Here is a 27,457-nt window from a genome sequence, read left to right as displayed (position 1 = left end):
CAAATGGAACCTAACCCCTTCCCGCTGTGTGCCGAGCTCCCTACTATACTGGGTGTGATCGGATAACTCGACACAATTCAAGAATCGATATTCGGCCCTTGTTGCTGAATTTGGATCTGGTTATCAGAGGAAGTGAGTTCCGCAAAATGCTACTTGTCAATGCAGCCGAAGGCCCTTTTTGCTCTCAATGGGCTTTGGGTGAGTTTAATTAATTCAACATTCATCGGGAATGGAGTCTTGACTCTTTCTGAACTGTGTGGAGTGCAGTGCCATATTCGAGGAGATCAATTCACTCAGCACAGGCCGGGTAAGAAGCCTGGACTCTTTCTGCTTTCCCTCATTGTCAATCCAACAAGGAATCAGATTGGTGGATGCAATACGGGCTGTAAGGAACCTGGGTACTTTCTCTGACGCTCGTGTCGCACTGGTTGAGATCAGCCAAATAAGCACAGATTGGGTATGTAGTTTTGGCACTTTCTACACTCTATGTGCCTCAGTACCACTCCAGGTACGAAGAGGTAACACTACAGGGCAAGGATGCAAACGAGACCGTTTCTGGGAAGTAATCATCGTATCATAAGCTTTGGGTTAGTTATGGAAAAGGATAGGGAGCAATCCAGACCAAAAGTGCATAGGAGTACCAATTTCAATAGGGTGGTAAGGGATCTGGCCCAGGTAAATTGAAAAAAAAGGTTTGGCAGCAAAATGGCAATGGACCTTTTAAGAGGAGATCAATCAGTTACTGTCGAGGCATTTTCCAACGAGGTGTAAAGGTAGGACAAATAAAGCTTGGATGATGAAAGGGATAGAATAAGATGAAGCAGACAAAGGGTAGTTATGGTGCCTATGGCAGATGCCAGGTGGATAATTCAAGTAAGCTGACTACAGGAAGTTCAGAGAGAAGTTGAAAAAATTAATCAGTCGCAAAGTGAGTGCATGAGAAGAGACTGGAAACTAACATTAAAGGTAATCCAATTTTTTTATACAGGCGTATAAGTAGTAAAGTGGTAGTAAAAGGAGGAGTGACATCAAAAAGACGACTTGTACATGGAGATAGAGAGTATGGCTGAGCTACTAAACCAGCACTTTACATCCGTCTTGTTGTAGGGTATTCCCAAGCGCAGAGGCACCTGAAGTAAATATCATACTGTTTAAATGTTATTTGAGTAAGTAGATTCATATAATCCGAGTGCATATATATATATATATATATACACTCATATACAAGTTGAAAGTATAGCCACATATTGTTACAAAATGGAGTATTTACCTAAGGCATTGTGGGACAAGTTAGTTAGCTTGCAGCCTTGAGCATGGTACTGCTTAGCACAGACAATCAGCCTGACCATGCAGGGCCCCTCTTATCAGTGTATAAGACAGCTGCTTTGTGTAATTGCAGACTGCACGAAGCAATCAGGAATACAAGCTTGATAAAGGTAAAAGGAAGACTCAAGGATAGTTGATGGGGGGGTCTGGGAAACATCACAAGATGATCCGGGGGCTTGCACGAGCTGTTCACGTAGCCACATGATGACTAATGAGTAATCTAATTGGTAATATGTGCAATGGATGCATTCAATAACCGTTATGATTGGATTATGTCCAGCCAGGATGGGCTGAGTAACTGTATATCTGTTGTGGATTTTCCTTTGTTCGGTGGGGAGGCATTTGGAAAGACCAGTGACCTGCTCCCCGCTGCCGAAATAAACTGTTTGACATTGGAGCAGACCTCAGTGTCGAGTGATTCTTCCAGATTCATTCCCGCTAACAGTCTTTACTAAGAAAGAACATCCTGTCAAAGTCAGAATTAAAGAGCAGGTAATTGAGACAATGGATTGGCCAAGACTTCATGAAAGCCTGGCTGTACTGAAAGTTGATATGTCACCAGGGCCGGATGAGATGAATCCGAGAATACTTAGGGAAGTAAGAGGGGAAATGTAGGAGGCACTGGCCATAATCTGCCAATCCCCTTTGGATACAGGAGCGCTGTCAGAGGATTGGAGAATTGCCAATGTTACACCGTGGCTCAAGACAGGGTGGAAGGTTAAGCCCAACAACTACAGGTCAGCCGGCTTAACCTCAGTGGTGGGAAATCTTTTAGAAACGACAAATTAGGACAAAACTTACAGCCACTTGGACAACATTGGATTAATTAAAGAAAGCCAGCATGGATGTGTTCTGGACAAACCACGTTTAATTGATTTGAATGAGATTGTTGATGAGGTAAAAGAGCGGGTTGAAGAGGGGAATGAAGTTGATGGCGTCTACATGGACTTCCAAAAAACGTTTGAAAATTTCCACTAAACAGTCTTTTCACCAAGTTGGAATAAAAGGTAGCATGGATATGAAGTTGGCTGAGTGGCAGGAAACAGAGTAGTGGTGAACCGTTGTTTTTCAGACTGAAGGAAGTTATGCAACCAGATTACCCAGGGATCCATATTAGGACCACTGCTCTTCTTGATCTCTAATCATGACCTACAATTTGTGTGTCGGGTGCAATATCACAATTTACAGACGACACAAAACTTGAATATATTGTGAACTGTGAGGAGGATGGGGATAGACTTCAACAGGACATGGACGGGTTGATGGAATGGGTGGACACGTGGCAGATGAAATTTGATGCAGGGAAATGTGAAGTGATACATTTTGGTTGAAAGGACAAGGAGAGACAATATATAATAAATGGATATAATTCTAAAGGCCATGCAGGAGCTTAGGGATCTGTGGGTGCATGTGCACAAATCGTTGAAGTTGGCAGGACAGGTTGAGAAAGTGGCTAAGAAGGCATACCGTAACTTGGGAAGTATAAATAGAGGCATAGAGCACAAAGGTATGAATGTTATAGTGATATTTTAAGAACACTGTTCTGACCTCAACTGGAGTATTGTGTCCAATTTTGACACCACACTTTAAGAAGGATGAGAAGACATTAGAGAGGGGTGCAGAAAAATTTTACCACAGTGGCATTACTGGTGACTTACGTGGATACGTTCCAGAAGCTCAGAATGAGATTACATCTGGAGTACAGTTTGCAGTTTTGGTCTCCATACCTAAGGAAGCGCTTGCTTAGTTTAGAGATACAGCACTGAAACAGGCCCTTCGGCCTACCGAGTCTGTGCCGAACATCAACCATCCATTTATACTAATCCTACACTAATTCCATATTCCTACCACATCCGCACCTGTTCCTATATTTCCCTACCACCGACCTCTACTAGGGGCAATTTATAATGGCCAATTTACCTATCAATCTGCAAGTCTTTGGCATGTGGGAGGAAACCGGAGCACCCAGAGGAAACACACGCAGACACAGGGAGAACTTGCAAACTCCACACAAACAAGTACCCGGAATTGAACCTGGGTCGCTGGAGTTGTGAGGCAGCGGTGCTAACCACTGCACCACTGTGCCGCCCACTGTGTCTTAGCTATCGTGGAATAAAGATTGACTAGATTGTTTCTGGGATGACAGAGCTGCACGAAGTGGAGGGATTGAGTAGAAAACATATCTTTTCTGGGCTTTAGCATCATGACATGTGATCTCTTTGAAATGCATAAAATACTTAGAGGACGTGACAGTGTAGATGCTGAGAAGCTGTATCCCCTGACTGCAGAGTCAGAACTGGGGTCATAGTGACAGGATCTCTAGTTTGCCATTCCGGACCGAAAAAACGAGAGATTCTTTTTCCAGAGGGCTGTTAATCTTTGCAGATCTCTACCTCAGAGGTCTATGGATGCTAAGTCGCTGAGTATATTCAAGACTGAGATCGATATGTTTTGGAGCACGAACGGAATCAAGAGATATTGTGAGAGGGCTTGAAATAAGAGTTATGATAGAAGATTCACCATGATCGTGTTGAATGGTGAAGCATATTCACATGGCCTACTCCTGCCAATTTTTCTGCTGTTATTAAGTTGAAATTAAATTGTAATTCGAGCAAGTCCTTAGTTGCTCTGCTTATCGAAACAAAAATGCTGAACAAACTGTTTCAATGGATATATCAACATTTTCCTTAACTCTTCTCTGAATTTAGCCTGGGTCACTACATAAATAAATGTGTTCGTGCAGCAGCTCAGAAGTAGGAGCATATATCCTGTCTCTTGAAAGATATAAACAGGATCATCATAGCCTGTGTAAGAATAAGTATTAGTCATTCGATAATACATGTAATGGATTGTGTGCGTCAGCCATAACAGTATAAAATTGGCTGATATGCTGAAGAGTAAAATTATGGATTTCTTCCTGCTCTGAATCTCAGAATCAGGATTATTTGCAGAGCTGGTGTTGCCTTTCAGTGCCCTGCGGGCTTTGCTGGCCACTAATATATATCTTACCGTCAGAGCATTGAGAAACAAAATAATGAAAAATGGCAGAAAAGGAGTCGCTATGGAGCTTGAATAAGAAAATGCTTGCCACAACGGTGAGCTATAAAAGACTGACCTGATCCGACAATACCAGGGCAATTTGCTATCTATGTACAGAGGTTCATATATGAAGTACCAGGGGATGCTTCTTAAACAGCTCATGGTGAACACCATGCCTATAATTGCAGCTGCTCTTTCTTTGTTGCAATATCTGTTCTTCAGCTTCTGGAAACAAATGGCTATGGAACGATCAACGGTGAATGCGACGGTTAACCAGACAGAAATGACTTGGGTTGCATAAACTAGGACGGTTTTTGCCCGACATACCGGGGTAAGTAAAAGATAATTTCCTGGAATGTAAATGGAAATGATCCGATTGAGTATAACGCCTGTGATAACAACGATCAGATCAGCCGTTGCCATAGCCACCAGGTAGTAAGTGATGCATTTGGAGAGACCGCACTTTCCCCGGGCGAGGATCACAATTGCCACGAGATTAACTGGAGAGAAGCGTAGAAAACACGTGATTAAGTGTAGAGAAGGGTAGAAAACCAAACGATAAACATTAATACAAAGAACCAGAGTGTGCCCACTATAGAAAGTGGCTGGACATTGACTTTGTACGATTATGTGAAATGGTGATAGTGAGTCACCATCTGTTTTCTCTCTCCATTAAAGTCAATGGGAATGAAAATCAGTAGTGATGTAAAACCCCTGCCACCTCAATATCACTCATTGTACACTATTACACAATTTCAAGATTGATGCCTTTGTACTGCATCCCATAAGGAAACAAATTTTCCATTAAACATATATTTATATATATATATATATATATACATATATGCACATATATATTAGATACAACATATATGTCAAATTATAACATTTAGAAATGAAATAAAAGTGAAATAGCCAGGGTTAATCTTTCAGAATATTTATAAGTTATACGAAGAAACCAGTCTAACCAAGAACTCGAAGCATACGATCCATAGTGTGGAAGAATGAATAAACTGATTGAGTTCGTATTGTTTCTTCAGAAAGGCTATTGAAACATCATATAAGGCTAAAAAAAAAAATCTTGGAATGAGGATAGGGCCACTCACTGACCAACACTGCTCTTCAGATTCGAGGGATTTTTCAAAGCGCCAAAACGTAGCTCTTGTGGCCTTGTGGCCAGAAGAACTGATTTGTCAAACTTACAAAACAGCGAGTAGCAAGGGCAGTAAAAGCAGAGCGAGGATTAGTGAAAATGGCGAAGTGTAGCTGATATGAAATAACAATGTGGAGCTTTGATGCAATGTCTGGGAATCAAAATGAATGAGCCTCCTTTCAAAATGGCAAATTCATAGCTAACATAGAGAGGAGGAGCCTGGGATTTACATGGAAAATAGGTAAGCTATTAAATGAATCACATATGTCATTGGCCATGTAATGTGCGGTGGTTGTGTTGTCAGGCATTTTGCCGGACATCCAGAGCTGAATGTGTCCACATTTGCACTGCAGCAACATTAGGAAGACTGAAGACATTGCTTTCAACAGGGCACAAACTCTGTTGCTCTGAAATCGATTTTCCCCCCACCAACCAATACCCCAGGTTGAACTAGACGTTTGTAACCTCTATTGGCTCTTTGTCGATGTGTTGCGCCTCGTGCATGATATATTTTTCTATTACCAAGTTCCATTACATCCCACTTCCGTAATATTTCCCATCCCTGATCCATCTGAATCCATTTGGTGTTGATTTCCTCCATCATGCTTCTATTAGTTCCACTCCAGTACAATCAATGCTATCCTGGATGACCTCCCATCTTATACCCTCCAAAAGCTTATGCTCATTTAAACTTCTGCTGCATTTGTCCTAATTTCCATCAATCCCGTTCACCAAAGACACCTGTACTCACTGGCCAATGCTGACTCCACGTCCACCAACCTTTATTTCAGAATTCTATTCTTCGTGGTCAGATCTCTCCATGTCTTCTTCCTTCTCTAACTCAACAATCTTCTCCAGGCCTGCAAGACTGAATAATTTACTTTCTTCTAATTCGGACACCTTTTTCATTGTCCTATCATTTTTCAGCAGCGTATTGAAGGCACTTAGGCCCTAGGCTCTGGAACACTCTAACTAAACCTGTCCACCTAACCGACGTCTTATCTTTTTAAAATAATCACATGCATCAATAAAAGCAACAAAGTTGAATCAATAAAAGAAAAATACTGCGGATGCTGGAAATCTGAAATAAAAACACAAAATGCTGGAAATACTCAGTACGCCTGCCAGCATCTGTGGAGAAAGAAGCAGAGTTAACGTTTCAGGTCACTGACCCTTCTTCAGTTGAATCAATGCTCCGTTGCATACTCAAACCCTAATAGCACAACATTGCTCATTCTCGCAGTGCAACTATTATTATTTCTGGAGGATGTCACGCAACAGCTTTAAATCTTTACATGCGTCAAATTTCACTGCGTCTTTTACAATTGATAAGTAGAATTCATATGGCGCAGTTTGTCTTCATGATAGATTGCATTGCATGTAAGCTTAATGCACCAGAACTCTATTGATAGGTTCGTGGGCAAGTACAATATCTTGTTTCATACTACGCTGCAGAAATAGGGAAATCGAGCATAATTCCTCATCGCATCTGTCTGTTGATCTCAGAGGTTTTGATGTTTGTGATGCAACGAGACTCAGGAATGATGGTAGAGCAAGTAACGCAGCCGATGTTCTCCATCAGGACTAAAACGTACGTAAGTGGATGCGCCAGTGAGGGCAAATCTAATCAGTGAAATCACCTCCGTGGTTAAAAGTTTGTTAAGTCTCCCTATCACGTGGCATATGAAGAAGAAATTGGACATACAAAAGCTGGAAGAAACTATGGAACCTGAACACGTGAAGACAAGTGAGAACAATAATTTCTTCCGGAAGTTCATGACTGCTATGTTTGGGCTTTGGATGCTGACCTACACCCAATAGAAGCTTAAGCAACATTCAGCACCAATGAACAAAATTTATAATCTGATGAACAGTTCATTTTGGTTCTGCGATAACAAGTTAGTTGAAAGAAATGCTTGAAAATTCCAGTCAGTGTTGGAAATCAGAAAACCACATTTTCATTCAACATTAAATTGGAGATATAATTTAAGCAAAAGGCTAATTTAATCCTTGAATGGTTACCTCAGAATAAGTGATGACTTAGAAAGCACATCCACCCAGGCAGATTACGTTAGCAAATACGCAGCAAAAACAATGAAACAGTTTAAGGCAGGTTTGCACGGCTGGCAATGTTACAACTTACCTGGGACACCAACAGCAGCAAGAACGGGATAGTAAATCGCATACACTGGACCAGTTGCTGGCTGATGCATTTTCTCTCAGAAACGATTACGTCTCAACTGTCTCAACACAGGTTTGCAGCAGAGTCAATATATAGATCATGGAAGTCTCCAAAGAGACAGTTAGGTAATGTTTTGCTGAGGTTAGTTCCATGTGTTTGCACTAACAAACTGAGCGAGATATTTTTATTCCAATGCTTACGATTGAACTTTGTTAAAGGTTATTAGTTGTTTTTTTTCTTTATTGGAAACATCTAACGGACCAGTAACTATTTTGTTTACATTGGTTCTGAAATACAATTCAAAGGTAATACAAGCAATGTTTCAGATGGTTCTCATGCCCAGATTTGATCTTTGGAGTGTGTTGATTTTGCTGCGTTATCCACAAAATGATAGCGGGACTGATGAAACTGATTGACAGTCCACAAGCTGGACAGATTGAATATAAGCCCACTTGTAGCAGACATGGTCTCTTCAGACTACTAGAAAAGATCGGATGCCAGCTAAGTATCATCGCCTCATTCCATGACAATATGAAAGGCACAATTCAGCATAGCCGCGCCTCATCAGACCCCTTTCCTATCCGAAGTGGCGTGAAACATTGCTGTGTTCACGCATCCGCACTGTTTGGGATTTTCTTCTCCCTGCTGCTCTCTCATGCGTTCAAATCTACAGAAGAAGGAATTTTCCTCCACACATGATCAGGTGGCAGGTTGTTCAACCTTGCCCCTTTGAGAGCGAAGACCAAAGTATGGAAAGTCTTCATCAGGGAACTCCTCTTTGCTGACGATGCTGCATTAACATCTCACACTGAAGAATGTCTGCAGAGTCTCATCGACAGGTTTGCTCCTGCCTGCAACGAATTTGGCCGAACCATCAGCTTCAAGAAATCGAACATCGTGGGACAGGACATCAGATATGCTCCATCCATCAATATCAGCGGCCACGCTCTGGAAATGGTTCAAGAGTTCACCTACCTCGGCTCAACTATCACCAGTAACCTGTCTCTCGATACAGAAATCAACAAGCGCATGGGAAAGGCTTCCACTGCTGTGTCCAGACTGACCAAAACCATGTGGGAAATGGGGGAACTGACACGGAACACAATAGTCCGAGTGTATCAAGCCTGTGTCCTCAGTACCTTGCTCTATGGCAGCGAGGCCAGGACAACGTATGTCAGCCAAGAGCGTAGTCTCAATTCATTCCATCTTCGCTGCTTCCGGAGAATCCTTGGCATCAGGTGGCAGGACCGTATCTCCAACACAGAAGTCCTCGAGGCGGCCAACATCACCAGCTTATACACACTACTGAGTCAGCGGTGCTTGTGATGGCTTGGCTATGTGAGCCTCATGGAAGATGGCAGGATCCCCAAGGACACAATGTACAGCGAGCTCGCCACTGGTATCAGACCCAACGGCCGTCCATGTCTCCGCTTTAAAGACGTCTGCAAACGCGACATGAGGTCCTGTGACATCGATCACAAGTCGTGGGAGTCAATTGCCAGCGATCGCTAGAGCTGGCAGGCAGCCATAAAGGCGGGGCTAAAGTGTGGAGATTCGAAGAGACTTAGCAATTGGCAGGGAAAAAGACAGAAGCACAAGGGGAGAGCCAACTGTGCAACAGCCCCGACAACCATTTTTTTCTGCAGCACCTGTGGAAGAGTCTGTCACTCTCGTATTGGCCTTTATAGCCACTCATGGCGCTGCTCCACAAACCACTGACCAACTCCAGGCGCTTTCCCATTGTCTCCCGAGACAAGGAGGCCAAAGAAAAAAAGAAGAGCTTCCAAATTAATATCCATTGATCACTACTGGGAAGTTGTTATTGTGACCAATGGGTTAAAATATTGAACATCCTGGAAACATAGAAAATAGGAGCAGGAGTAGGCCATGCGGCTTTTCGAGTCTGCTCCGCTGTTCATTATGATCATGGCTGATCTTCCAACTTAGTAGCCTATTCCAGCTTTCGCCCCATACCCGTTGATCCCTTTAGACCCAAGAGCTATATCGAACACCTTTTTTAAAAGAATACAATGTTTTGGCCTCAATTCCACAGGATCACCACTCTCTGGGTGAAGAAATTTACCCTGTAAACTTAGACTATGACCCCTGGTTCCGGACTCCCCCACCATCAGGAACATCCTTGCTGCATCTACTCTGTCAAGTCCTGTTAGAATTTTACAGGCTGCACAAATATCCCCATCCTCAATGGTGGGGGAGCCCAGCACATCAGTGCAAAAGATAAGGCTGAGGCAGTTGCAACTATCTTCAGCCAGAAGTGCCGAGTTGATGATCCATCTCGGCCTCCTCCTGAAGTCCCCAGCATCACAGATGCCAGAATTCAGCCAATTCGATTCACTCCGCATGATATCAAGAAACGACTGATTACACTGGAAATTGCAAAGGTTATGAGCACTGACAATATTCCGGCAATAGTACTGATGACCTGTGCTCCAGAATTTGCTGGGCCCCTAGCCAAGTTGTTCCAGTCCAGCTGCAACACTGGCATCTACCCTGCAGTGTGGACAATTGTCCTGTACACAACAAGCAGACAAGTCCAGCCCATCCAATTACTGCCCAATCAGCCTACTTTGAATCATCAGTAAAGTAATGGAAGTTTTCACCAACAGTGCCATCAAGTGGCACTTGCTTAGCAATAACCTGCTCGGTGACGCTCAGTTTGGCTTCCGCCAGGGCCACTCAGCTCCTAACCTCATTACAGCGTTGGTTCAAACATGGACAAAAGAGCTGAAGTCAAGAGTTGAGGCGAGAGTGGCAGCCCGTGACATCAAGGCAGCATTTGACCGAGTATGGCGTCAAGAAGCCCGAGCAAAACTGAAATCAATGGGGGAATCAGGGGGAAAACTCTCCGTTGGTTGGAGTCATAACTATGCAAAGGAAGATGATAGTGGTTGTTGGAAGTCAATCGTCTGAGCTCCAGGACATCACTGCAGGAGTTCCTCAGGGGATTTTCGCTGACAATTTCACAATATTCAGCACCATTCGCTACTCCTCAGATACTGAAGCAGTTCGTATAGAAATGCAGCAAGACCTGGACAATATCCAGGCTTGGGCTGATAAGTGGCAACTAACATTCGCGCTACACAAGTGCCATGTCATGACCATCTCCAACAAGAGAGAAACTAACCATTTCCCCTTGACATTCAACGGCATTACCATCGCTGAATCCCCTACTATCAACTTTCTAGTGGCTACCATTGACCAGCAACAGAACTGGAATAGCCAAATAAATACCGTGGCTAAAAGAGCAGGTCAGAGGCCAGGAATCCTGCGGCGGGTAACTCACTTCCTGACTCCCCAAAGCCTGTCCACCATCTACAAGGCAGAAGTCAGGAGTGTGATGGAATATCCACCACTTTCCTGGATGGGTGCAGCTCCAACAACACTCAAGAAGCTCGACACCATCCAGGAAAAAGCACCCCACCTGATTGGCACTCCAGACACCACTCGAAACATTCACTCCCAGCACCACAGATGCACAGTGGCAGCAGTGTGTACCATCTACAAGATGCTCTGCAGCAATGCACCAAGGCTCCTTAGACAGCATCTTAAAAACTCGCGACCTCTGCCAACTAGCAAGGCAAGGAGAGCAAATGTATGGGAACACCACCACCTGCAAGTTCCCCTCTCAGTCACACAACATCCTGACTTGGAACTATATCGCCGTTCCTTCACTGCCGCTGGGTCAAAATCCGGGAAATCCCTTCCAAATAGCACTGTGGGTATACCTCCCTCCCATGGACTGCAGTGGTTAAAGAAGACAACTCACCACCACCTTCTTAAGGGCAATTAGCGATGTGCAACAAATGCTGGTCTAGCCAGCGACGCCCACATCCCATGAATGAATAAAAAAGGTAAAATAATTAAGGAAAACCTACAAGGATTTTTTATGGGCAAATTATGTTTAATTGACTTGAATAATTTTTTTTTGTTGAGGCAACAGAATGGGTTGAAAAGGGTAATCAGGTTATTGTGGTCTACTTGGACTTCCAAAAGGTGTTTGATAAATTTCCACTTGACAGGGTTGTCAGCAAAGCTAAATCCCATTGAATACAAGTTAACATTGATATAAAATGTTCTGAGTGATAGGAAACAGAGTCTGAAGGAAGGTGTACAGTGGGATTCCCCATGGATCCTTATTTGGAACACTGCTCTTCCTGATTTCCAAAATGACCTAGAATTGGGGGCGCAGGGCACAATTTCACAATTTACAGATGATAAAAATCTTGAAGTTATTCTGAACTATTCAGAAGAGACTTATAGACTTCAACAGGACATAGGCAGCTTGGTGGAATGGGCAGACACATGGCAGATGATATTTAATGCAGAGAAATGCGAAGTGATACATTTTGATCTGAAGAATAAGGAGAGGCAATATAAAATAATGGATATAATTTGAACGTGGCAGCTGGAACATAGAGACCTGTGGCTGAATTTTAATAGTTTGCACCTTTCTGGGCAGCGAGCTTAAAAAGGTGCATTGCACATGCATGAGACGTGTGCCGTCGATACGCCGTGCTATTTCGCGTGGTAGCTCCTTAACATGGAGAGTCAAAAGGCCCGCCCCCGTTGGCGTTGAGGGGGCGGGCGCTCCGTCCCCTGGACGGCGTCCAGCACCACCGTGCAGGTGCCGACGCCATTTTTAAAGGGCCCTTCAGTTAAATTTATTTTTAAATGTCCCACTGCTATAACAATGACAATAATATTTGAACTTAACATTGAATCACCTCTCCCATTCTGAGTACTCAATAAATAAATTGACCTGTCTCCCTAAAAAAACATTCTTTTGCTATGCCGAACTTGCCCCCACGATCTTCAGCACCTTTGATCCTCAACCCTTTCCCACCATCCACATCATACAATCGCAGCATTTTACCCCACTAACCCCGCCGCCCTGAACATTTCAATTCCCCTCACCCCTCACCAGAAGTGTCACGCTTCGTTCTCCGAACAGAGATTCAAAAGTGCGGGAGTTCTGGCCATGGACCGGAATATCGGCGTGGGATGGCCGTCAGGGAAAGATAAGTGCTTTTGCACGTATTTAAATTTATTGTAATGTTGAAATGAAGGCTCCACCGCTGAGCGGCGGGGAGGCTGAATCGAGGCCTCGCCACCTCTGTTAAAATGCGGCGGGGCCTTCACAGCATCGCGGCCTCTGGCGGGCCTCTTCAGAAGTATTTTCCAGGCCCCCATGCCACCATCCCCGACATCAGAGTGCTGGTAAAATCCTACCACTAGCAGTCTATGTGCACAAATCGTCGGAAGTGGCAGGACAGGTTGAGAAAGCGACTAATGAGGCATAAGGGATCTTGGGAAGTACAAAGAGAGGGAAAGAGTACAAAAGCAAGGACATTTTATAAAACACTAGTTTGGCCTCAACTGGAATATTGTGTCCAATTTTGGGCACCACACTTTAGGAAGGATGTGAAGGCATTAGAGAGGCTACAGAAAGGTTTTATCAGAATGGTTACATGGATGGGATACGTGGTACATTGGAGAAGCTGGGACTGTTCATCTTCGAGAACAGATGGTTGAGCAGAGTCTTGATGGAGATGTCCAAAACCGTGAGGCGTCTGGGCAGAATAGGTAGGCAGAAACTGTTTGCATTGGCAGAACCAGAGGATGGCGATTTAAGCTTAATGGCCAAAGAAACAAAGGCGATAGAGGGAGAAGTTTATTTCTTAATTCATTGTGTGGTTCGGATCTGGAATGCACTGCCTGAGATTGTGGTGGAGGCAATTTAATTGTGGCTTTCAAAGGGCAAATGGCCAATTGTCTGACGAGAAAATTTATTCAGAGCTATGGGAAAGGAAGGGGAGTGGTACTAGCTGCGTTGCTGTAGCAGAGAGCAGGCACAGGCACGAAGGCCTGTACGGCCTCCTTCTGTGCTCTAAGTATTCTATGATTCTATGTGGCTCATTACCACGATCAATGAAATGAACAACAGCACTGGCCGCTAACGAGTCTGCCTACTTATTTCTTTCAGTGAGGCTCAGTAGCAAAGGTCTGTGATCTTCCCATCAATTGGGGTCGGATCATGACTCTTGCTGCAGTGTGTGGGGCCCAGTAACACATTCAAGAGTATACCAGAGAATGAAGCCAAGGTACCTCCTGCTCCATGTCGGGCTAAATACCACACAGGATTTGATCTACTCGTCGCAGATGGCAGGGAAGGCACCAGGGTTCTTAAAGATCTCTGTGGAGCTCAGAGACATACGGAGTGATTTCATTTAAACTGCCACAGGCCAACGATGGAATTCTGTCCTATTCTGCTCAGTTCTGTGCTCAATACCACACCGGTTATTATCAACACACTTGGCACAATGTTGGCATGGAGTCTGGTTCCATTCTGCACTGTGTGTGACTCAGTACCACAGGGTATTAATTAACTAACAGCACAAAGTGTGAATGAAGTCTGGTCCCTTCCTGAGCTTTGTGCGTCTTAATACCACACTGGGAGAATTTGACTTACTCACCACAGGCCGAGGTTGGAATTTAGGGTCTTCCTGCCCTGTGTGGAGGTCAACACCACACCGGATGGGTTCAGGTAACATAGCACGGGCCGGGAACGGAACCTTAGCCCTTTCTACTCCGTGTGGGGTTTCAGTATCACAGGGATTGAGAGTAGTGTACAACACGAAGCCAAATTTATCTCGGCCCTTCATGTTTGTGTGCAGTTCAGGACCATGTGGAGAGGGGGAGAGTGAGGGAAACTATATCAGCTTGGGCAGGGACTGAAATCTAAGGCCTTCAAGCTTTTTATAGGGCGAAATAACATGTTGTGTGGCCTGAGTTATCAGCACAGGATGGAGATGTAAACTAGGCACTTCCTTCTCTTTGTGAGGCTCAGTGTTACACTGGGTGAAATCAGCTAACACAGCACAGGCTGGGTTTGGATCTGGGCCCTTTTTGCTCAGAGTGTATGGCGCAGTATCATTTTTAACAAAGGCCTTGCAGAAAGCCAGGGCCCTTCCTGCTCCACGTGGGAATCAGTGATGCACGTTGCAATTAGTTAACCACACATGACAGGAATCGATATCAGATACTTGCAGATATGTGTGGAAATCAGTACCATGCTGCGTGAGATCAGTGAACTCATTATGAGATGAGGGTAGAGTCTGGGACCCATCTACTCAATTTTGCTCAGTACCACGCTGGCGCGGATCAACTAACTCAGCACAGGATGGGGTTAGAACGTAGGGCCTCCCCGACCATATTGGGAACCAATAACACTCCAGGTGAGCTGAGCTAATAGCACAGACGGGGTATGGAACCTAGGTCCTTGCATTCTTCTGTGGGTCTCAGTAGCACACAGCCAGAGATCAGCTAACAGAGCAAGGCACGAATGGAACTTGCACATTCTCCCCATAACAACCAGCCTCTCACTCACACCAATCCACCCCTTCCCTAGAAAAATGCGCCCTCCCCACCCATCAATGCCCCTTACCTCCAGACACCCACCCACTCCTCTTCGATATATCCAGTCGCCCTCTCCTTCCATCAACGTAGATCCCTTCTACGGACACGTCCCAACTTGGATACACCTCTCTACACTAACCTCCCACTCCCGCGCACACCAAGCGCCCATCCTCGCCCACACAGACTCGTCTCACCCATAAAAACAACTGCTTCTCTCCAGCAGGAGTGGTCGACCTCCTACACAAGGATCCTCCTCCCCAACACGAACCCATGCCTTCACTCCACACGGACCTATATGCCCCCCGACACAGAGACACGTCCCTCCCTCACAAGCACGACACGCCACCCCAGTATGGATGCAGATCTGGAACATGGGACCTTCTTGCTATGTGTGCACTTCAGTTCAATTATCTTACACATCTTAGACCAGGAATTGATGCTGACAACTTTCTACTCTGTAGCTCAGTCTCATACATTGTGTACACAGCAGCTTGAGTTGGCATTCGTGTTCTGGCACAGTTTTCTTGCCCACTGCAACACAGCGTACATTTGAATTCCTATATTTTTTATATGTCTATGTCTTACATGGAAAGAGAGTGGCATACACAAACTGAAGACACAACACTGCACTGCAAGTTCTGGCTTCACGGGGAAAGTCACTGCCCACAGCTGGGCAGGAATTAGTGGAGGGGCAAAGCACACCATAGATACCAGTTTACTAGAAGGCATGGTCATATATTAGCTCTGCCTCAGAGGTTTACGAGGGCCTAGATTACTGAACAAGACTGATAGGCATAAATGAGTGATGTTATTTGTACTGGTCAGCCAGCCAGTGGGCTTGGATGCAATTGTTCCGAGCGTGAAGGAGTCCAATTCTGTAACAGAGTGGCCGATCATGCCACCAACCTAAATTATATTATTTCACTTAAAGCAGACGGGGCAACATTAGAACCATTTGATCTTAGATGTCTGATGGAGAATTATTTTTTGCAAAACAATTGGCAAAATAAAACTGGCTGGTTGGCACTGAGACATCATTTATCTTTTCTTGATTGCATTAAATCCAGTCAAGGTAAAAGGTCTTGTTTTTTTCAAATGCATATCACTAACATCTGTAATGATGTTGCATAATTTATTCACTGGCGACGTTTCTCAAGTTATATATCAGGTACTGGGTTTACAGCATCCCAGTGCATGTCCCTGAAGCAATAATTTTGCATTTCGAATCAAACAGAAAATGCATGAACCAATAACGGGTGTCGTGTATGCTATTTATTATCCAATTCTTGCGGCTGTTGGTGCTCCAGGTACGCCATTTTATTGCCATCTTGTTCATTATATATTAAGAGTTTATAATATATACATAGAATTAGCTGGCACATAGAGCACAGGAAGAGGCTATTTTCCCCAGTTGGAGTCTCTCGGTGTTCTTGCTCCCCATGAGGCCCTTCCAATTCTCTTCATCTCACTCTATCATCTATTCCTTTCCCCCCATGTGCTTATCTAACTTCCTCTTACATGCATCTATGTTCACCTCAACCACTCCTTTGTGATAGCAAAGTACACATTCTAGCCACTCTCTGGGTAAATACATTTCCCCTGAATTCCCTAATCGGTATATTAATGACTATCTTATATGTTTATGGCCACAAATGTGGATCACACCCACAAGTGGAGACATATCTCCACGTCGGCCCAATGAAAATCTTTCATATAATGACCTCAGTTCTGTCGCCCCTCAGCCTTTTCTTTGCTGTAAAAATATTCGCAGTCTACTCAAACTTTGTTGATAGCTGTACCCCTTCAGTTCTGCTATCAACCTTGTAAATCTTTTCTGCATCCTCTGCTGCGCTTCTATATTCTCTTTTAAGTATGGAGATTAGAACTGTGCACGCTAATCAAAGTTGTCATTCATCTTTTATCTTTATGCATTCTCCATAGTCAGCTGTTCAATGGGACACATCACATCAGCAGCAACACGGGAAAACCTTCGTCAAAATAATGTAGGAACGTGATATTGGAACATTCAGCCCCATTCGTGTCATTTCAGGCGCAACTTCCAGGCTCATGCACAGTTCAGCTGAAATCACTGAAGCTCATTGCGACCAAATAGCATCAAAGAAGAAATGTTTTCAAAATGGATGCTGTTATGTATTAGGTCACTTTGAACCGAGTCATCGTGGTAGAGTGACATGTGTAACACGTAGAATGAAGCGAGAGAGGCCATTTTCTGAAACAATCATTCATTTACTACATGTCCACTAACATTTCCCCACGTTGTTTTCTCTTTTCCGAATATTTATCCACTTCAATGGATTCCGCATATGCCATCATCTCTGCGTGGTTCGTACCTTACCTATCACCACCATCCTACCATCCCGTTGCCCCTTCACCACCCCACGCCCACGACAAATAAAACACCTTCCTATGATTCTTTGTTGATGACTTTATATTATTTGTTCTATATTTCCTCAGTTAGCCCAGCAGAACAAATATGTTTTCACCCCCTTATGAATCTCATGAAAATCTTTCAGATGTCTGAACACTTTCACCAGAGCTCCCGATAAACTCTTATTTCCAATGCAACGAGTGGTAAATTCTACTGCAATCTTTGGCAATTGAAGCCACTTAGAGTCAGAGAATCATATATAGCACAGAAGGAAGTCGTTCAGCACATCGAGACCATGCCGACTCTCTGAGGATAAATTAAATCGATCCCACTCCCCGCTCTATCCTGTGGCCCTGAAAGTTTATTTCCTTCAAGTGACCTCCCAATTTCCTCTTGGAGCCATTGGTTGCTTCGTTTTCCACCACCCTTGTGAGCAGCGAGCTCCAGGCCATTACCACCCGCAGTGCAAAAAGGTTCTTGCTCACATTCCACCAGCTTCTCTTGACTGAAACGTTCGATCTGTGTCCCCTAGTCCATATATCATCAGTTAATAGGAGCAGTTTTTCGTTTTCTGACTTATCTAAGCCTGTCAGAATCTTGTGCACCTCTATTAAATCTCCCCTCAAGCTCTATGGAGAACAAACCCATCCTTTCCAACCTAATCTTGTCGCTGAAATTCCCATCCCTGGAACCATTCTAGTGAATCTCCTCTGCACCATCTCAAGGACACTCATATCCATCCTCATCTTTAACTGATCATCGGTATTAGATTAGCCGATTTCCTCTGCAGCCTCTCCAGAGCGTCTACATTTTTGTTCTGAGGCAGAGTTCAGACAACTGGCCAGGATGGTGTAAATGTTCAACTTGCCATCGGGAATATAACTAGCATGGCATATTAGCCGCCCATTACAGTAGCTGTTATGATTTCAATCTGGCTATTTCAATGGTACACTGCGGGAGGTTTATCTGTAAGTCATGGCAGCAGCAATTCCAATTTTGCAACCTTCATTTACAATAGTTTTGATTCATGCCTCCGACCCACTTAATTATATTTCATTTTAAATATTAATTTTCGTTTAACGGTCACCTGAAGCCTACTCCTGCTCCTATGTTCTAATGTTTTAAATGTACATTTTAGTTATTATTTAGCTTTATTTTGAAATTAACCTAACCAGTAGTTGGAAAGCTGACGCGATCGAGTGGAACACTGAATCCGAATGGGGTGCAACGTTGGGTGGTTTAGTAACAGCGTTCTACTCGATTCCGTCTGTGGGTTTGGTTTACGTTACCCTCAGTCAACACTTCTGGCATCATAGGTGGGTGGAAACGTATCCTTCTGCAGATGCCGCACTGAAACTTTGAATTTCAAACAAAATAATGAATTTTTCTACGGGGAGTCTAGTTAATAATTTCAATCTTCCTTCCAAAAGAACAAAGAGCAAAGAACAGTACAGCACAGGAACAGGCCATTCGGCCCTCGAAACCTGCGTCGATCTTGATGCCTGCCAAAACTAAAATCTTCTGCACTTCCGGGGTCCGTATCCCTCTATTCCCATCCCATTCATGTATTTGTCAAGATGCCTTTTAAACGTCTCTATGGTACCTGCTTCCACCACCTCCCCGGCAACAAGTTCCAGGCACTCACCACCCTCTGTGTTACGAACTTTCCTCGCACATCCTCTCTAAACTTTGCCCCTCTCACCTTAAACCTATGACCCCTAGTAAATGACGCTTCCTCCCTGGGAAAAAGCTTCTGACTATCCACTCTGTCCATGACCAGGCAACATCCTGGTAAACCTCTTCTGTACCCTCTCCAAAGCCTCCACGTCCTTCTGGTAGTGTGGCGACCAGAATTGCACGCAATATTCAAAGTGTGGCCTAACTCATGTTCTGTACAGCTGCAGCATGACTTGCCTATTTTTATACACTATGCCCCGACCGATGAAGGCAAGCATGTCGTATGCCTTCTTGACTACCTTATCCACCTGCGTTGCCATTTTCAGTGACCTGTGGACCTGTACACCCATATCTCTTTGCCTGTCAATACTCCTAAGGGTTCTGCCATTTACTGTATACTTCCCACCTGCTTTAGACCTTCCAAAATGCATTACCTCACATTTGTCCGAATTAAACTCCATCTGTCATTTCTCCGCCCAAGTCTCCAACCGATCTATATCCTGCTGTACCCTCTGACAATCCTCATCACTGTCCACAACTCTACCAACCTATGTGTCATCCGCAAACTTACTAATCAGACCAGCTACATTTTCCTCCAAATCATTTATATATCAAAGTGATTGATGACAACGTCATCAGGATGCGCCGCGGTGCGCACATGCGCACACGGTCTCAGGCCCTCTGCGCATGCGCTGCGGTCCGGATTGCCAGGACCATCTTGCGCATGGGCAGATGACATCACCGCGTAACGTCATCTTCTCGGGGAACACGCCGGGTTGGCCTTTGCGCATGCGCAAACTTGTCCTGGCAGATGACCGGAGCCCGTGTGCGCATGTGCGTCAATCCTCCGAAAGCTTCGGCGCGAGCATTTGAAAATGGATGGAGGAGAGGTTTCGTCGGGCATTTTATCTCAATTATTTAGTCATTTTGGACATTTGCTTCATTTTTATTAGACAGAGGAGATTGTTCCAAGGTAAGTTGCTCTGAAAATACATTTCAAGGGAGGAGGAAAGGGAGGGGGGGAAGGGAGGGGGAAAGGAAGGGAGGGTGGGAAGGAAGGGAGGGAATGGAGGGAGGTTTGGGGGGAAGGAAGGGAGGGAGGGAGGGACGGGGGAAGGGAGGAGGTAAGGGAGTGAGGGGGAGGGAGGTCGGGAGGGAGGGGGGAAGGGAGGTCGGGAGGGAGTGGGGAAGGGAGGTCGGGAGGGAGGGGGGAAGGGAGGTCGGGGGAAAGGAGGGAAGGGAGGTCGAGGGAAAAGGAGGGAAGGGAGGGGGAAAGGAGGGAAGGGAAGGGAGGGACGGGGGGAGCAGCGGAACGGAAGGGGTGTGCCTTTTTCTGTGCATGCGCCATAAACACAAGGTCTGGCTGATGAGATGGAGCCAATTAATTTGCCCAACAATTGCCCGGAAGCACCTTTCGGATGGAGGTGGCCACACGCTGGACATCAGTCGCGTGCCCCAATCCATGGATCCTGAGCGTTTCACCCCTTGGCCTAATGATCTGATGGACCATACATATGCCTGCCTGTTCAAAGCTCCACTTGCCCCACCTGCGGTACCCTCTCCTTGCTGTTCAGTTACACAGTCACCTGTTCCTGCACCCATCTGAGCAGTGCACATGGACACACAGTCACCTGTTCCTGCACCCATCCAAGCAGTGCACGTGGACACACAGCCACATGTTTCCCCATCCGCCCTTGAAACAACCATGCAGAGCCTTGTGAGACTCCGCAATTGCCAGCTGCTGACTGTCAAGCAGAGAAGGCGTCCAAAGGGGTCAAGCACTTGGAGAACATTCAGCAAGAAGAGACTGAGCAATAAAAGAAACAAGCATGCCATGTCCAGTGGTAGCACAAATGTGAATGCTCTTGCTGCGTACACAACTGGTGAGGTGGGAGTGCAGCCACACCATTCTCCATTCTCAGTGTTGCTTTAAGGCAAAGGTAGATAAGAGTGAAAGAAATGGAAGATGATGCTGATAGTAGTAGGCAGGATTAAATGGGAATGGATGGGAAGATGCACGAGTAGCATAACCACGAGCAGGGAACAGCTGGGCTAAATGGCCTGCTTTATGTTCATAGTCCAAAAGAAATGTGCTTCTTTTTCCAGCACCCTCACATCATTCATGTTTTCCCTGAGAGCAGCATTGAACCATCACGAGATAGGGGCAGTTACATCATCCTGACTCCTACAGCTGAGGTGGGTAATAAGTGCTTCATTGGCGACGTTATCAATTGGCGCCTTCACTGCAGAACTTAAAAAGGTGTGCGCAACAGTAATTTCAATGGATGGAGGGTGGCAAGCTCTGACTCTGATTTGCTTTATTTCTTTTCATGTAAAAAATGCCGTCGAGAAAACAATCCTCGAGTCTTCCGGTCAGCATTCAAGCAACGAAGGCAACTGGATCATGCTGCGGAGCTCATCACGATGTGGAAAGGAACATTGCATTTATGGATGAATTGGGAATACACATTGGGATGCGCTTGGGGAACATTCACCAAGAATAGACTGAGCTCAGACTCTTGTGACTTTGCCTTCTTCACATGGACAATACAGTAGTGGAATAGAGAGCCAAGCGTTCATTCACCACAAGGCTCTCCAGGAACAATCTCTTTAGCTGTGCATAGCAGAGACTCGGCCTGTCCGTCTAACGGGAATGCTGGACACAACACTCATGTATCCATGCACAGCAGTTCCTCGGATACTTAATGAACTTAATAAAACTTTTCAATAATTAAACCCAGAATTGTTGAGGTTTTGTTTTGCATGCTATTTCCCCGCCTTTGCAACTGCAGTTCAGATATTCAACTATGGTGGGGGGGGGTTGAGGTAGGGGAGTAGAGGGAGAGGTGGGTGAAGAGGGGGAGGGGTGGGGAGAGCAGGGAGGGGTGGGGAGAGGGAGCATGCAAAATGCAGGGACCAGACAGTTGCAATGCCTGAAGTACTGTGGATAAGGGGAGAAAGCAACTGGATTGGGCATCCGCAGCTGGAGGGAACGGCTGAATGGAGAGGGCCGGAAGCGAGAGGCCAGAGAGAGCCGCGTGGAGCGAGCGTGCGAAGACCTTGGTGTCACCGTGTCCAGGGACTGGCCAGTAAGTCTTTTGCTGTTGTGTTTATGGCGCATGCACAGAAAAAGGCACTCCTCTTCCGTTCTGCTGCTCCCCCCACTCTCTCCCCTTCCACGCCCCCTCCCCCCCACTTCCCCCAGCTCTCCCTCTCCCCCTCCTTCCCCCTCCCTCTTTCTCCCCCTCTCCCTCTTTCACCACCCTCCCTCTCCCTCTTTCACCCCCCTCCCTCTCCCTCTTTCTCCTCCCCATCCCTGTCCCTCTTTCTCCCCCCTCCCTCTCCATCTTTCTCCACCCCTCCCTCTCCCTCTTTCTCCCCCTCCCTCTCCCTCTTTCTCACCCCTCCCTCTCCCTCCCCTCCCTCATTCTCCCCCTCTCCCTCTTTCTCCCCCTCTCCCTCTTTCTCCCCCTCTCCCTCTTTCTACCCCCTCTCCCTCTTTCTCCCCCCTCTTCCTGTTTCTCCCCCTCCCTCTTTCTCCGCCCCTCTCCCTCTTTCTCCCCCCCTCCCGGCACCGCGACCGCTGCTCTCCCCGGCCGCTGCTCTCCCCGGCCGCTGCTCTCCCCGGCCGCTGCTCTCCCCGGACGCTGCTCTCCCCGGCCCGCTCCACTCTCTCACTCCGGCCATTGTATTCTGCCACGTGTTTGTTAAGTTTCATCTCTGTGATTCTTTGAGCAGCGCCATCTTTAGTCCTGGCAGCTACTGCAGTCGCAGGCTGTGACGTTTTCGTGGCACATGCTGTATTTGCGCATGTGCCAAAACAGCGCCACCTACCGATCGCGTTGTCAACAATTGCGCTCGTCAATTAATCTCTCCTGACCCCTGACCCATCACATACCTTTCCTTTGGTTCCCTTCTCCCCCAACCCTCGCTTCAGTTGCTTAAAACTTATTTCATTTCTAACCGTTGCTGGTTCTGATGAAAAGGCACCGACCTGAAATGTTAACTCTGTTTCTCTTTCCACAGATACTGCCAGATCTGCTGAGCATATCCAGCACTTTCTGTTTTTGTTTCATATTTCCTGCATCCGCAGTATTTTGTTTTTATTATAGTAAGAAACTTATTCCTGTATTCACTACTGGATTTATGGTGACGATCTTATATGTACGGCCCTTAATTTTGCAATCCCGCACACTTGAAAACTTATTTTATACATCTACCACTTCACATTTCGTCATCATGTTAGAGATCTCAGTGAATGTGAAGTATTTGAAAGAGAGAGAGTGACGGTGAGACTGTGACCAGAGGGAGGCAGAATGTAAATGGGTTGGATGCTCACACCAGTTCACAATTTAGTTTTACTGATTAGTTTAGAGATGCTTCTTCAATTTGCATCCCCAGTTAGTTTTACAGACCGCCACTGGATACATATACAGAAGGAATGCTTTCCAGCATTAGAAAACTCGACGGCAGGTAGAACAAAACTTATTTCAAAATTCTCTCCGTGCCGGTCAACAAGCACCTGAACATTTCTCCAGACAGGATGCACATCGTGGTCCAAGACCTGGATTCTGCTAATGTTTGCTGGAATAACACCACCTTCGCTTAGATTCTGATCCAGAGCATTCCTAAACGATAACTGTCATAAAAATGTCTAGATTTCGGATGAGTGGTCAGGTCTTAGGTTCGGTGCACTTTTACTGACTGGTTTAGTGATGTGTGTTTAAAATGAGGACCCAGGTCGGCTTAACTAATTGGTCTTGTATTTTGTTTTCAGACATTGAGGAGCATTTATTGAGGTGACGGTGTTGGGGTCCAAAAACTCATTCCTGAAAGGGCAATAGAGACTGAAGACATCAATGCACATTAAAACAAGCTTGGATATGCACTTAAAGTGCCTGCAAGTCTATGGACTAAGAGTTGAAAATGAGGTTAGGCTGGATAGCTGTTTTATTTGGCTTCACTGAGACTATGGTTCAAATGACTCCTTCTCTGCCGTACATTTCTATGATTCTGTGCCCCGTGTTGTTTTCATAACTAGTTTTTGTTTAGATCCGAGGCAGAATTTTGCTTTAACACTGGTTGTTCATTTGATCCATCCTCAGCCTCTTGCCATTGTCCAGATTCGGAACAAGTTAGTGTCTCGTCTATTCTTCCTTCTTTATTTTGTATATTTACACCAAGTGCTTGTGCAGCTCCAGTGCAGTGTTGTGAAGTATTCGGTTCTATTTAGAGCCCAAGTGATTGTGGTTACCGATTTCCACCTGGCTCCTGCTATCTGTGACGTCTTTGGGTGCAAATTTTATCGGCCAGTGAAATCAGAATGAGATTAATTGTGTTCAGGCAGCATCCGGTTAAACTATGTGCTGCATCCTGAAGGCATCTGTTATATTTGCAATTCCATGTTGAATCTGCAGTACAAAGTAAGAGCACAGAACACCAATACTGGAATATATCTACATAATAATCTAATACTTTTCAATAATTGCCTCATTATTGTGCTGTCTATCGGCGATCAATTGTTAACACTTTAGCTTCCGAGCTATGGGGTCAAATCCTACGACAGACGTGAGCACAAAATCAAAGTTGGCACCTCAGAACAGTATAGAGCACTGCATTATTGGTGGCGCATTCTTTCAGAGACGAGGACTCTGTTTACATCTCAGGTGGATATAAGAGTTTCCATGCCACTGTTCAAAGAGCAACAAGAGAGTTTCCCCATTGCCTTGAACAATATTTATCTTCAAACAGCATCACTAAACAGAGAACTGGGCTATGCACAAATTCATTACAAGGTTTCCTACATTACAAGTGTGATTGTACTTCAAAATTGCTTAATTGACTTTAAAGCACTTGGAAATGTCCTGAGGTCAACAAAGGTAAAAATGAAAATGCTGGAAATACTGAGCAGGTCTGGCAGCAGAGAACCAAAGTTAACGTTTCATTTCTGTGAACTTTGCTCAGAATGGAAGTTCTGATGAAAAACGGAAAACAAAGTTATATACGGTTCCTTTATCAGATTCCAAGTATTGAAAATAGGTCTGCCCCAACACACTAAATATTCCACCATCCACTACTAACAGCTAACTGGGGAATGAGGTCATACATTCCAACACACAGTGGACGTGGCATACTTTAAATCCAATTAATTCACAGAGTGTTCCAGGAAATGGCAATGAGCGTGTCTTGAGCAGTAAATGGAACATTAACCAGTATTCCTGGCATTTTCGTTGTGTTCAATTGAAGGCTCATTGTCCCATTTTCTACTGCAACATATGTATAATTTAACTACTGGTCACCGAATAGTATGAATTCTAGACTCAGGTGACCACGTGTGCCTGTGCACCCTACATTCTTGGCGCAATGTGATGAACACCACAAAACGGGCGCAATCGGTGGAAACTCGCCATGCCGATCTGCGAGCGTGACCAGTTTTGTTGGCGGGAATTGCTTCGGTTTAATGGACTTTTGAATCAGCCTAAAGATTGATGACAATAGGCATAAAGAGATTTGGGCGCAACTCACTTATTTTCAATATTCTGCAATCTCTAATGCTATTTTATATAGGATACCGTAGAATGTACTGTACAAAAAGCAAACCATTTGTCCCAACTCTGTGTGCCACTGTTTATGCTCGACACAATCTTCCGCCCAAACCACTTCATCTAACCCCACTAGCATATCTTTCTTTTCATTTCACCCTCATGACTTACCTAACTTCCCCTTAAATGCATCTTTGCTCGTCACATCAAGTGCTTAGTATTGCGACCGTTCCACAATCGAACCCTCCTTTGGTAAAGAGGTGTTTCCTGATTTCCTTATTGAATGTATTAATGACTAGATAATATTGCTGACCCTTAGTTTTGGACTCTCCACTCGAGTAAAACATTCCCTACGTCTACCCTCACCCTCTCAGCCTTTATTTTTCTGCAGCAACGAACAGCACCTTGAGCCATTTTTTCGTGATAGTTATAACCATTCGATTTCTCCAAAATGCACTGGTACCTGTAGATAAATCATATGGAAACACTAGCCTGTGAGTTGAGTGGTTTGGTGTTAAAGGTAGTGTATTGTGGCGCACTGCTGACAGTAGAGCAAGAAACAGAAAACAGTAGATTCTGCAAATCTGAGACACAAATAGAAAAAGATAGAAATACAAATCAGGTCAGGAAGCATGTTAATATGTCGGGTTCATATCCTTTGTTGGAACTGGGCAATCCCACAGAAAGGAATTATTGAATAATACGGCACAAAGGGAGGCCATTCAGTGCATAACGTTTCTTGAAGACTAATTTAATTTGTCCTGCTCCGCCACTCTTTACCCATTTCTCTGCACTTTTTCTCCATAAAGTATTTCTTTCATGTAATTTTGTGGGCTACTATTGAAATCCAGTCACCATACTATCAAGACGTGCACTCCAAATCCTAACCATTCGTTACATAAATGAGATCTACCTCGTGTTGCCTCAGCTTTATTTATTAAACATCAGAAATCAGTGACCTCTCGTTATCGACACTTCAGCCATTGGAAACAGTTTATCCTTATTTGCTCGGAATAAACCTTTAATGAATTTAAACATCTCTGTCGAATCTTTTCAGCTTTCTCTCTACTAAGGAGAACAACCACCATTTCTCCAGTCTATCCACATAACTGCAATCCCTTATCCCTGGACCCATTCTAGGAAATCTATTGTGTAGTCTCTCCAAAGCCTTTACGTCCTTCCTAAAGTGCAGTGATCATAATTAGACACAATTCACCCAGCTGGGGCCCAAGGAGTGTTTCCTATAGGTTTACCATTACTTCATGTGCTTTTTTGTTTTGGTCTGTATGCCTCTGTTTATAAAGATCAGGATCCTATATGCTTTAATAACTGCTCTGTAAATCTAGCCCGTTCTTTTCAAAGATCTGTGAACAAAGACCGCAGACCTCTCTTCTTGCATCACCTTTTACATGATAACAGTTTGCCAATTAACGGCATGTGAGAAAGAACAGAGAAGGGAAGTGCAGAAGGGGGAGAGAAAAAGTCATTGTCATCATTGGTAGAAGTGACCACCACCCAGTCCTTGTGTCATCCAACAGTTACAGTTTCATCATGGCGGTGGGGAACAAATGGCGACCCTGATCTGATATTCAGCTATATTGCAGGCAATGTCATTGAATATCTGGTGCCGTGTATAGTGGATGCCGGGTGTTATACTGTCTGATGCGCTGTAGCTCAAGGTGATTCACTACAACAAAATTCTGCCTTCACGT

This window comes from Heterodontus francisci, chromosome 39 (genome assembly GCF_036365525.1).
Source record: "Heterodontus francisci isolate sHetFra1 chromosome 39, sHetFra1.hap1, whole genome shotgun sequence".
In the NCBI taxonomy this organism is placed as follows: Eukaryota; Metazoa; Chordata; class Chondrichthyes; order Heterodontiformes; family Heterodontidae; genus Heterodontus; species Heterodontus francisci.
Note: the sequence above shows the minus strand (reverse complement) of the source record.